General features: G+C 42.1%; 1 non-coding gene and 1 pseudogene across 1 annotated transcript; one reads left to right on the forward strand and one right to left on the reverse strand.

Annotated features, from left to right (window-relative positions):
* Positions 1–1,876: 1,876 nt before the first annotated feature.
* trnak-uuu lies at positions 1,877–1,965 on the reverse strand. Its single transcript is given in 2 exon segments — positions 1,877–1,912; positions 1,929–1,965. It is a non-coding gene; the product is annotated as a tRNA-Lys (tRNA).
* Positions 1,966–2,691: 726 nt separating this feature from the next.
* On the forward strand, positions 2,692–3,694 carry LOC121397097 (annotated as a pseudogene).
* The last annotated feature ends 4,497 nt before the right edge of the window (positions 3,695–8,191 follow it).

Raw genomic sequence — 8,191 nt, forward strand, 5'->3', positions numbered from 1 at the left:
TCTGTGGTTTTTATGTGTTATTACAGTTTTGCTAATGAAGGTGAATTGCCCTTTAAGCTGTGAGTCTTACTTCTCCCAAGAGACCTGCTTATCTTAAATTGTTACCTGCTTATCTTAAATTGTTACAAAAGTATCTAAGTGTCTACTCTGGGCTCTTTGCAAAAAGCCAATTAAGTGAGAACATTGTATCTTTTTCTGGCTGGTCAGTGCAGGCGATCAAAGAGAAAGTTGGGACATTTCCTTTACAAACCCAGGACTGTGGGTTGAGCTGTGAAAATCAGGACTGTCCTGCGAAAAATGGGACAGCTGGGAGGTGATAGAGGTCTATATAGATGCATCTGTCATATACTGGGGAGCCCATACAGTGGGGACACAAGCTCAGGGAGTATGGAGAAGGGATCTATCACATCTCCCTTCACATGTTGTAGAGATAAGAGCAGTTCGAGAATATCCTTCAGGTCAGTTCTCCTAGGCACTTCAGTGAAGATCAGATGTGACAAAGCTTTGGCAGTAGCTTACATAAGGAAATAAGGAGGGACTGGCAGTGCCAGGCTCCTGAAGGAGACTCTCCCAATCATCATGTGGGCTCAATCCCATCTCCTAGATATTACTGCAGTTCACATTCCAGAAGTCTTGAATTGTCAAGTTGATGCCTTGAGCAGGGCCATTCCAATGGGAACTGTTTCTGAAGCTCTTAATTGGGTAATGTCCAAATGGGGTCTTCCCCTTCACCATCAGTGATGGCAGTGGATGCACTCTCTCAGGACTGGACAAACCTCTGGTCATATTTGTTTCCCCCATTCCCTTTAATCTTCAGGGTGCTGAAGAAGATACTTTAATCTCAGATGGAGGTGATTGCAATCTTGCCAGATTGGCCTCTTCTTGCCAGATTGGCAGTTCAGGAACCATTGAAGTTACCAATTACAAAGAAAATTATTGAGTCAGGATCCTCTCCTATATCCGAATTCAGAAACGCTCAACCTTGCGGCCTGTTCTGAACAAGTCATAGAGACACTTATCAAGGCCAATGTGCCACAAAAACACCAGCAAATTGAGGGAGTATAGCAGAACTAACTGTTATAGCAACATTTGAGCTACAATTATTGTTGAACCAAAATGCATACTGAGAATAAATAATTATGCTAGTTTGCAACCAGTTTAAGCAATGTATAGTGAGATATCAAGATTCACACAATCCCTGACTGATACCAGCCAACTAAGAAGACAAAAACAAGATGAACACTAGTAAAAAGAGGTCCATAGTACACAAGTCTAATCAGGACATACTGTATATTGCAATAGTTTTTAGTTTTGATCTGCCTATGGGGCACACAAGAGCTGACTCTTGTGGGACTCAAACCAAAAACCTTTGAATGTCTCAATTAAGTAGCTAGAAGACCAATGTGCTATCCATTACACCACAGAGGACTCACGCACCAACCCGCTATTGTGGCCCCAGGACCCACGCTCACACAAAGCACATACAATACATCATACTTCTACATACAAGTAATTTCTCATAAAACAGATCTCCAAAATGTTATCAGGCTCAGTGGTCCCCAGTTTGGCCATGCAATTCCCAATTTGGTTCATCTGTAGGAGCACCACAGAGTGAGCTTCTTCTGCTTCTTCATTCTTCACACCGTGGGCATGCATGTAGTAAAGTGAGAAGCCAAACTTATAGCAAAAACCCAGCATTTTCACTCTACTGCACATGTGCTGGCCAAGGCTGCAAAAAAATGAAGAAGTGGATGACGATGGTCCCTTTGTGGTGCTCCTAGAGAAGAACCCTGGGGTGGTACATACACAAGTCTAATCATGACACATATTGCAATGCTTTTTAGTTTTGACAATCTGCCTATGGGCACTCAAAAGTTGACTCTGGTGGGACTCAAACCCACAACCTTTGAATGCCTTAGTTAATTATCTAAAAGTCCAAAGCGCTATCCATTGCTCCACAGAGCCAGTCACTAGCGGCTAGCCAGCCAACCATTGTGGTACCAGGATACATACACACACGAGCTCACTGGCACCCAATTTGGCTAAGCAATTCCCAATTTAGTTTCATCTTTAGGCGCACCACAAGTCTACACAGGACATATATTGCAATGGTTTTTAGTTTTGACAATCTGCCTATGGAGCACTCAAAACCCAACTCTGGTGGGACTCGAACACACAACCTTTGAATGCCTTAGCTTATTTAACTAGAAGTCCAATGCACTATCCATTGCGCCACAGAGCCAGTCACTAATAGCTCACCAGCCAACCATTGTGGTTGCCGGATCCCACACCCACAGTAAGACAGTACACCAAACTCCTACTAACAAGTAATTTCTCATAAAACAGATCTAGAAAATGTTATCATGCTCAGTGGCCCCCAGTTTGGCCATGCAATTCCCAATTTGGTTCATCTGTAGGAGTACCACAGAGTGATCTTCTTCTGTTTCTTCATTCTTCACACCGTGGGCATGCATGTAGTAAAGTAAAGTCAAACTTTGGGGTGTTTTAGCAAACAGGAGCACCTACCTAAGGGTATAAGGTAAGTGATTACAACCAGAACACATGCACATCTAGTTATCTTAACAACATGACCAGTGTCTAAAGGTGGCCATAACATAGCAGTTCTCTTTGTACAAAGCTGGTGGTGTAGCTTTTTGGGTTCTTTTTCAGGTTTGTGAGGGAGACTGACACAATGATGGCGGAAGCGAGTACCTGCAGCATGGAGGTTTCTTGTGCTCAGCCTGAGGGCAGTGTGAAACCAAATGCAAAAGACATTACTTTAAAAGATTACTACTTTGACTCATATGCTCACTTTGGCATCCATGAGGAGATGTTAAAGATGAAGTTCAGACACTGACCTATCGCAACTCAATGTTTCACAAGAGACATCTATTTAAAGATAAAGTTGTGTTGGATGCTGGGAGTGGCACAGGTATTCTCTGCATGTTTGCAGCAAAGGCTGGTGCCAAGAATGTCACTGGGATTGAGTGCTCAATTATATGCCATTAAAATCATGAAGGCATATAAACTAGATCACGTTGTCACCATTATCAAAGGCAAAGTAGAAGAGGTAGAGCTCCCAGTAGAAAAAGTGGACATCATATAATTATAGAATGGATGGGTTATTGTCTATTCTAGGAATCCAAGCTTAACACGGTTATCTATGTATGGGATAAATGACTGAATCCCGATGGATTAATATTTCCAGATCGTGCTACACTGTATGTAACTGCTATTGAGGATAGACAATGCAAAGACTACAAGATTCACTGGTGGGAAAATGTTTTGATACATTATGCATTAAGGATATAGCCATCAAGGAGCCACTGGTTGATGTTGTTGACCCCAAGCAATTTGTCTCAAATACCTGCCTTATAGGAAGTTGATATTTATACTGTCAAACTTGACAACTTGTCCATTTTCTGTCCGTTCTGCCTGCAAGTGAAACAAAATGACTACGTCCATGCCATGGTTGCTTATTTCAACATTGAATTCACACGGTGCCATAAAAGAACTGCCTTTCTTACAAGTCCTGAGTCTCCGTACACTCACTGGAAGCAAACGGTTTTCTACATGGAAGACTATCTCACTTTTAAGACTGGTGAGGAGATCTTTGGTACCATAAGCTTGTAGCCAAAAACAACCGTAACTGGATTTTACCGTTGACATTGACTGGATGCAAATGCTCAATCTTTGAATGTTTTAACTTGTTAAAGGAGAAGTCCAATGCACTATCCATTGTGCCACAGAGCCAGTAGCCAACCACCACACCATGAGCCACACACACTGTGAGACCATACAGTACATTTGGTACAGTAGTCACCACTACAACTGCTTCTCTTTTCTTGGCAGCGCACGTTCCCCAATGGCAACTTACCATCGGCACACAAATGCAGGAGCAACTGTAACAGCACCACATATTCATTAAATGCCTTTACAGGTATGGGATCTGTTATCCAGAATGTTCAAGACCTGGTGTGTCCCAGATAATGGATCTTTCTGTAATTTGAAGTCTACTAGAAATTCATGTAAATATTTAATAAAGCCAATAGACTGGTTTTGCTTATAAGGAATAATTATAGCTTAGTTGGGCTCAAGTACAAGCTACTGTTTTATTATACAGAGAAAAAGGAAATCATTTTTAAAAATGTTGATTATTTGGATAAATGGAATATGGGAGATGATCTTTCAGGAATAATAGGTATTTTTGATAACAGATCCCATATCTGTATTGCACGCTTAGCAACATTTTCAGACCATACGGGCCCTATCAAGCTGAAGGATGCGCATTAACAACTCATTTGTTATCCTGTTGCGCCATCTAGTGGTTATTAGTGTACAAAACAGTATACAAAGTCATTACAATTTAGAAAGTACAAAAATGTCCACAAAGATCTCAACATACGTGCTCCATATTAGAAAAGTGTGAGTGCTTGATTAGATATCCATATTAAACACATGTGAAAGTACACTGGTCCGGTGGAAAACATTTAAGGAAAATGCTGCCATGAAGGGGGGGTCCGGAGGGGGTCCATGGACAGAGCCCCGGTGGGTCCCCGGGGGTTTGGCAGGCTGGGCACTCAACAATCCGAAATGATCCGATTACCGGTTGCAGTTCTTGCTGACTCTCTCCACCCAAAGCTCCACCTAGTTGTGCAGAGACCCCAATGTGGCAGGGTTTTTTCTTGTTGGTGCGCATATTAGCTTATGCAGTGATGTCATCATGCGCTTTTTGAAGTTAAAAGCAGCCATTTGCCTCGCCATTCATGCCAAGAACCGAGCTTGATTCAGCATGGATCCGGCCTTGCCTGCTGTTTTCCTTATTAAAGGCATCTACGAAAGAGCTCAGTACTCAAATTCTCTATTTGCAGTGACCCTGCCGAAGAATCTTGGAGTAGAAACACCATAGAATGGAGGAGAGTACAGAAGTCGGACTCTGCAGAGCATCTGACAACAAAGCAAGGAAAAACAGAAAATGATGTCAGCCATGTTTTCAAGATTATGCCTCGGAATGATAAGGACAGGCAGTCTGTTCTTCAGTACCCTTTTAATCAAGAGAGTATTATGCTATGGATTAAGGAGACAGTGTCTGACACATTGAGACAGCCAACAACTTCTATGGAGCCTAGAGCCTTTAAATCTGCATATCAGGATCTTTCCTTGGGGAAAGATCTCTCCAAGATTCTCCAAGGTCCTAGAAGTATTCATCGCTCAGCTGAGGTTGCAGGGGATAGAAGTGTACCATTACCTGGATGACCTCTTGATTGACCTCATCCACAGTTGTTGCAAATCAGTAAGTTGCTCCAACTGCGCATGCGCCGCCACGCTGGTCTCATTCCGAAGATTTCTGGAGAGAAGAAGATGGCGCCCATGAACTCCGAAATGTTGCTAGTGGTGCGCATGTGCGAAATGGCGCGAAGAGAAAATGTATTCATACTTGCCGTAATTTTATTTTCCTGGTCATCCCTACGGCAGCATTCCCACCCTTATCTCTGGTAAGCTTGGATTACTAAAACGGGCAGGATTGGAGGAGGGGGACTTTTATGCGTGTTGGGGCATGTGTTTCTTTTGTATTACTGATGGGGATCGCTAAACCAAAGATCATGCTGCCGTAGGGATGACCAGCAAAAGAAAATTATGGTTGATATGAATACAGTTTCTCTTATGGTGCACTCAGAATAGGGCCTTACATATTGACCTCCTATGATTAACAAGCTGGGTATTACCTCTGCTAGACACTTGTGGCTTTGGGGTATATTTATCAAAGAGTGAAGTTAATAGTGAAGTTCCGCCACTAGAGTGAAATTCAACCACTTCCCATTCATTTCTATGGGTTTTTAAAGGCGTATTTATCAAAGGGTGAAATTTCACTTTCACCCATTGATAAATACGCCTTTCAAAATCCCATAGAAATGAATGGAGAGCTGCGGAATTTCACTCTAGTGGCGGAACTTCACTCTTTGATAAATTTACCCCTTTGGTGGGACTTGAACCCAAAACCAACGAATAATTTAACAACTGAAAGACCATTGTGCTACAGAGCCTCATGACTATAACTACCTAAACACAACCATACATGTGATACCATATAGATCACAATTTGATCCACAAGTGCTTTTTAATAAAATATAGAACTCGAGTTCCAAAATGATATTATGCCAAGTGGCTCCTAGTTTGGGCACCCAATCCCTAATTTCAGCAGACCTCCCCACCAACACAGTCAGATGTTGTAGGTCAGAACAATCAGACTAATGTTATAGCACAATTCCATTTAATTTTGTTGTTATTTTGGGCAAGGACAATTTCCCAAAACCAAAATGGGCTGCCCACTTATTCACCAATGATCACATCATCTGAGAATTCACATCCACAACTTTTGACAACCTATATAGATCGAAAGCCTTCCTAATATTTACAAAGACTCAGCTGAGAGGTGTCGCTCAAGATGGGTAGATCGCACAATCTCCTCTATGACCGCCAAGTGAAGATACAGTTCCAGCTATGCCAATAACTACGAGACCTCACATGCTCAGTGAGAGAAATAATCATGAAGACACAAATGGTAAACTATCATATGACTACTTGTTTGTATGTACAGAAACAAGTGTAATACAATCCTCAGCATCCTATAGCAAGCTCAGCGCAAAGACTGTGCTGCTAAAAGAATACAGGACTGAGAATTAAAATAGGCCCTGACATTTCAGGTACACAGAGGCCCACACCAGTCCACTGAATTTGGCACTTCATAGCAGCCCCTCTGGCATTTGCCAGAACCAACAGATAGCCAGTCCAGGCTTGCTCTTATCACCAAAAAAAAGCAAGTGCATTAGATGCCAGATGGGTTCTGGATTGTTCTAGAGTGCAAGCTCCTGCTCAGCAATCTGCAAGAGAAGGGAACTCAAGTGGCCTCCTGCACAACTCTGCGTTAGAAAGGTGGGTGCAGGGAAGCTGGACTTTTTGGGGAGAACTGAATCTCTAAATTTTCTTCCCCGGTCAGTGATGGTTTTCAGGGAAGTTTTGCACCACCATCATTCTTACCTTTCCTAGGCCTCCCACGGCACAAATAGACTCGACCATAGAGTGACAATTTCCTCAGTGACTCAAAGAATGGATATCTTACTTTGTTTTCTAAGACAGAGGCACGTTCCATTGTAGCACAGAGTTGCTTGCTGCAAGATAAATAGAATACTAAAGTCAGGCAAAGTCTAAAGGACCAAAAAGTTACTCTGCCCAATGGTACCAATGGTATAGTGAGTTATCAAGATTCACACAGTCCCACTGAGACCAGACAACTAAGGACACAGAATACAAGTTGATGACTAAGGAAAGGGTCCCATACATAGAGGAAAGCAGGGCCATCGGGGGACATCATACACAAGTCTAATCAGGACATCAGTTGGAAAGCTTTTTAGTTCTGGCAAACTGTCTATGGTGCACTGCAGTCCTGGCTTAGGAAGGGCCTCATATATGGACCAATGATTAACCATGGTTAGAATTTAATGATGGGGGATTTGAACACACAGCTTTGTACAACTTGCTCTAACTACATTGAAAGCTAACATACTGTTTGTTGAGTGTAATTGCAGATTATTCCGTTATATAGATAGATACAAAGACTGCCTCAGGCAGGAATCAAACTCGAAAACTAAGAAATCTTATATCTTGAAGGCCAACACACTAGCCAATGTGCCACAGAATCACCAGCAAATCAGCCGTTTATAACATAACTAACAGTTATAGTTACACTTCAGCTACAATTATTGTTGCACCAAATAGAGACTGAGAATAAATTGGACAACATATAAAAAGACAAATAATTCTACGGGTTTACACCCAACTTGAGCAATGTATAGGGAGATATCAAGATTCACACAATCCCTGACTGAGACCAGACAACTAAGAACACAGAATACAAGCTGAACACTAGAACAAAAGGCCATACATAGAGGAAAGCAGAGCCACCATAAAGGAGACAGGTGAAGGCCTATGAGAGAAATCATACACAAGTCTAATCAGGACATCAGTTGGAAAGCTTTTCAGTGTTGACATCTCTCTATGGTGCACTCTTGTCAAATGGCTGAGAAAGGGACTCACATATGGACCAGTGATTAACAAGATGGGTTTTACAAAAGCTAACTACAATGGGAGTCAAACCCACAACATTTGAATGCCTGAGCTTTGATCAACTAAG

The sequence above is a fragment of the Xenopus laevis genome, chromosome 8L (genome assembly GCF_017654675.1).
Source record: "Xenopus laevis strain J_2021 chromosome 8L, Xenopus_laevis_v10.1, whole genome shotgun sequence".
Lineage (NCBI taxonomy): Eukaryota > Metazoa > Chordata > Amphibia > Anura > Pipidae > Xenopus > Xenopus laevis.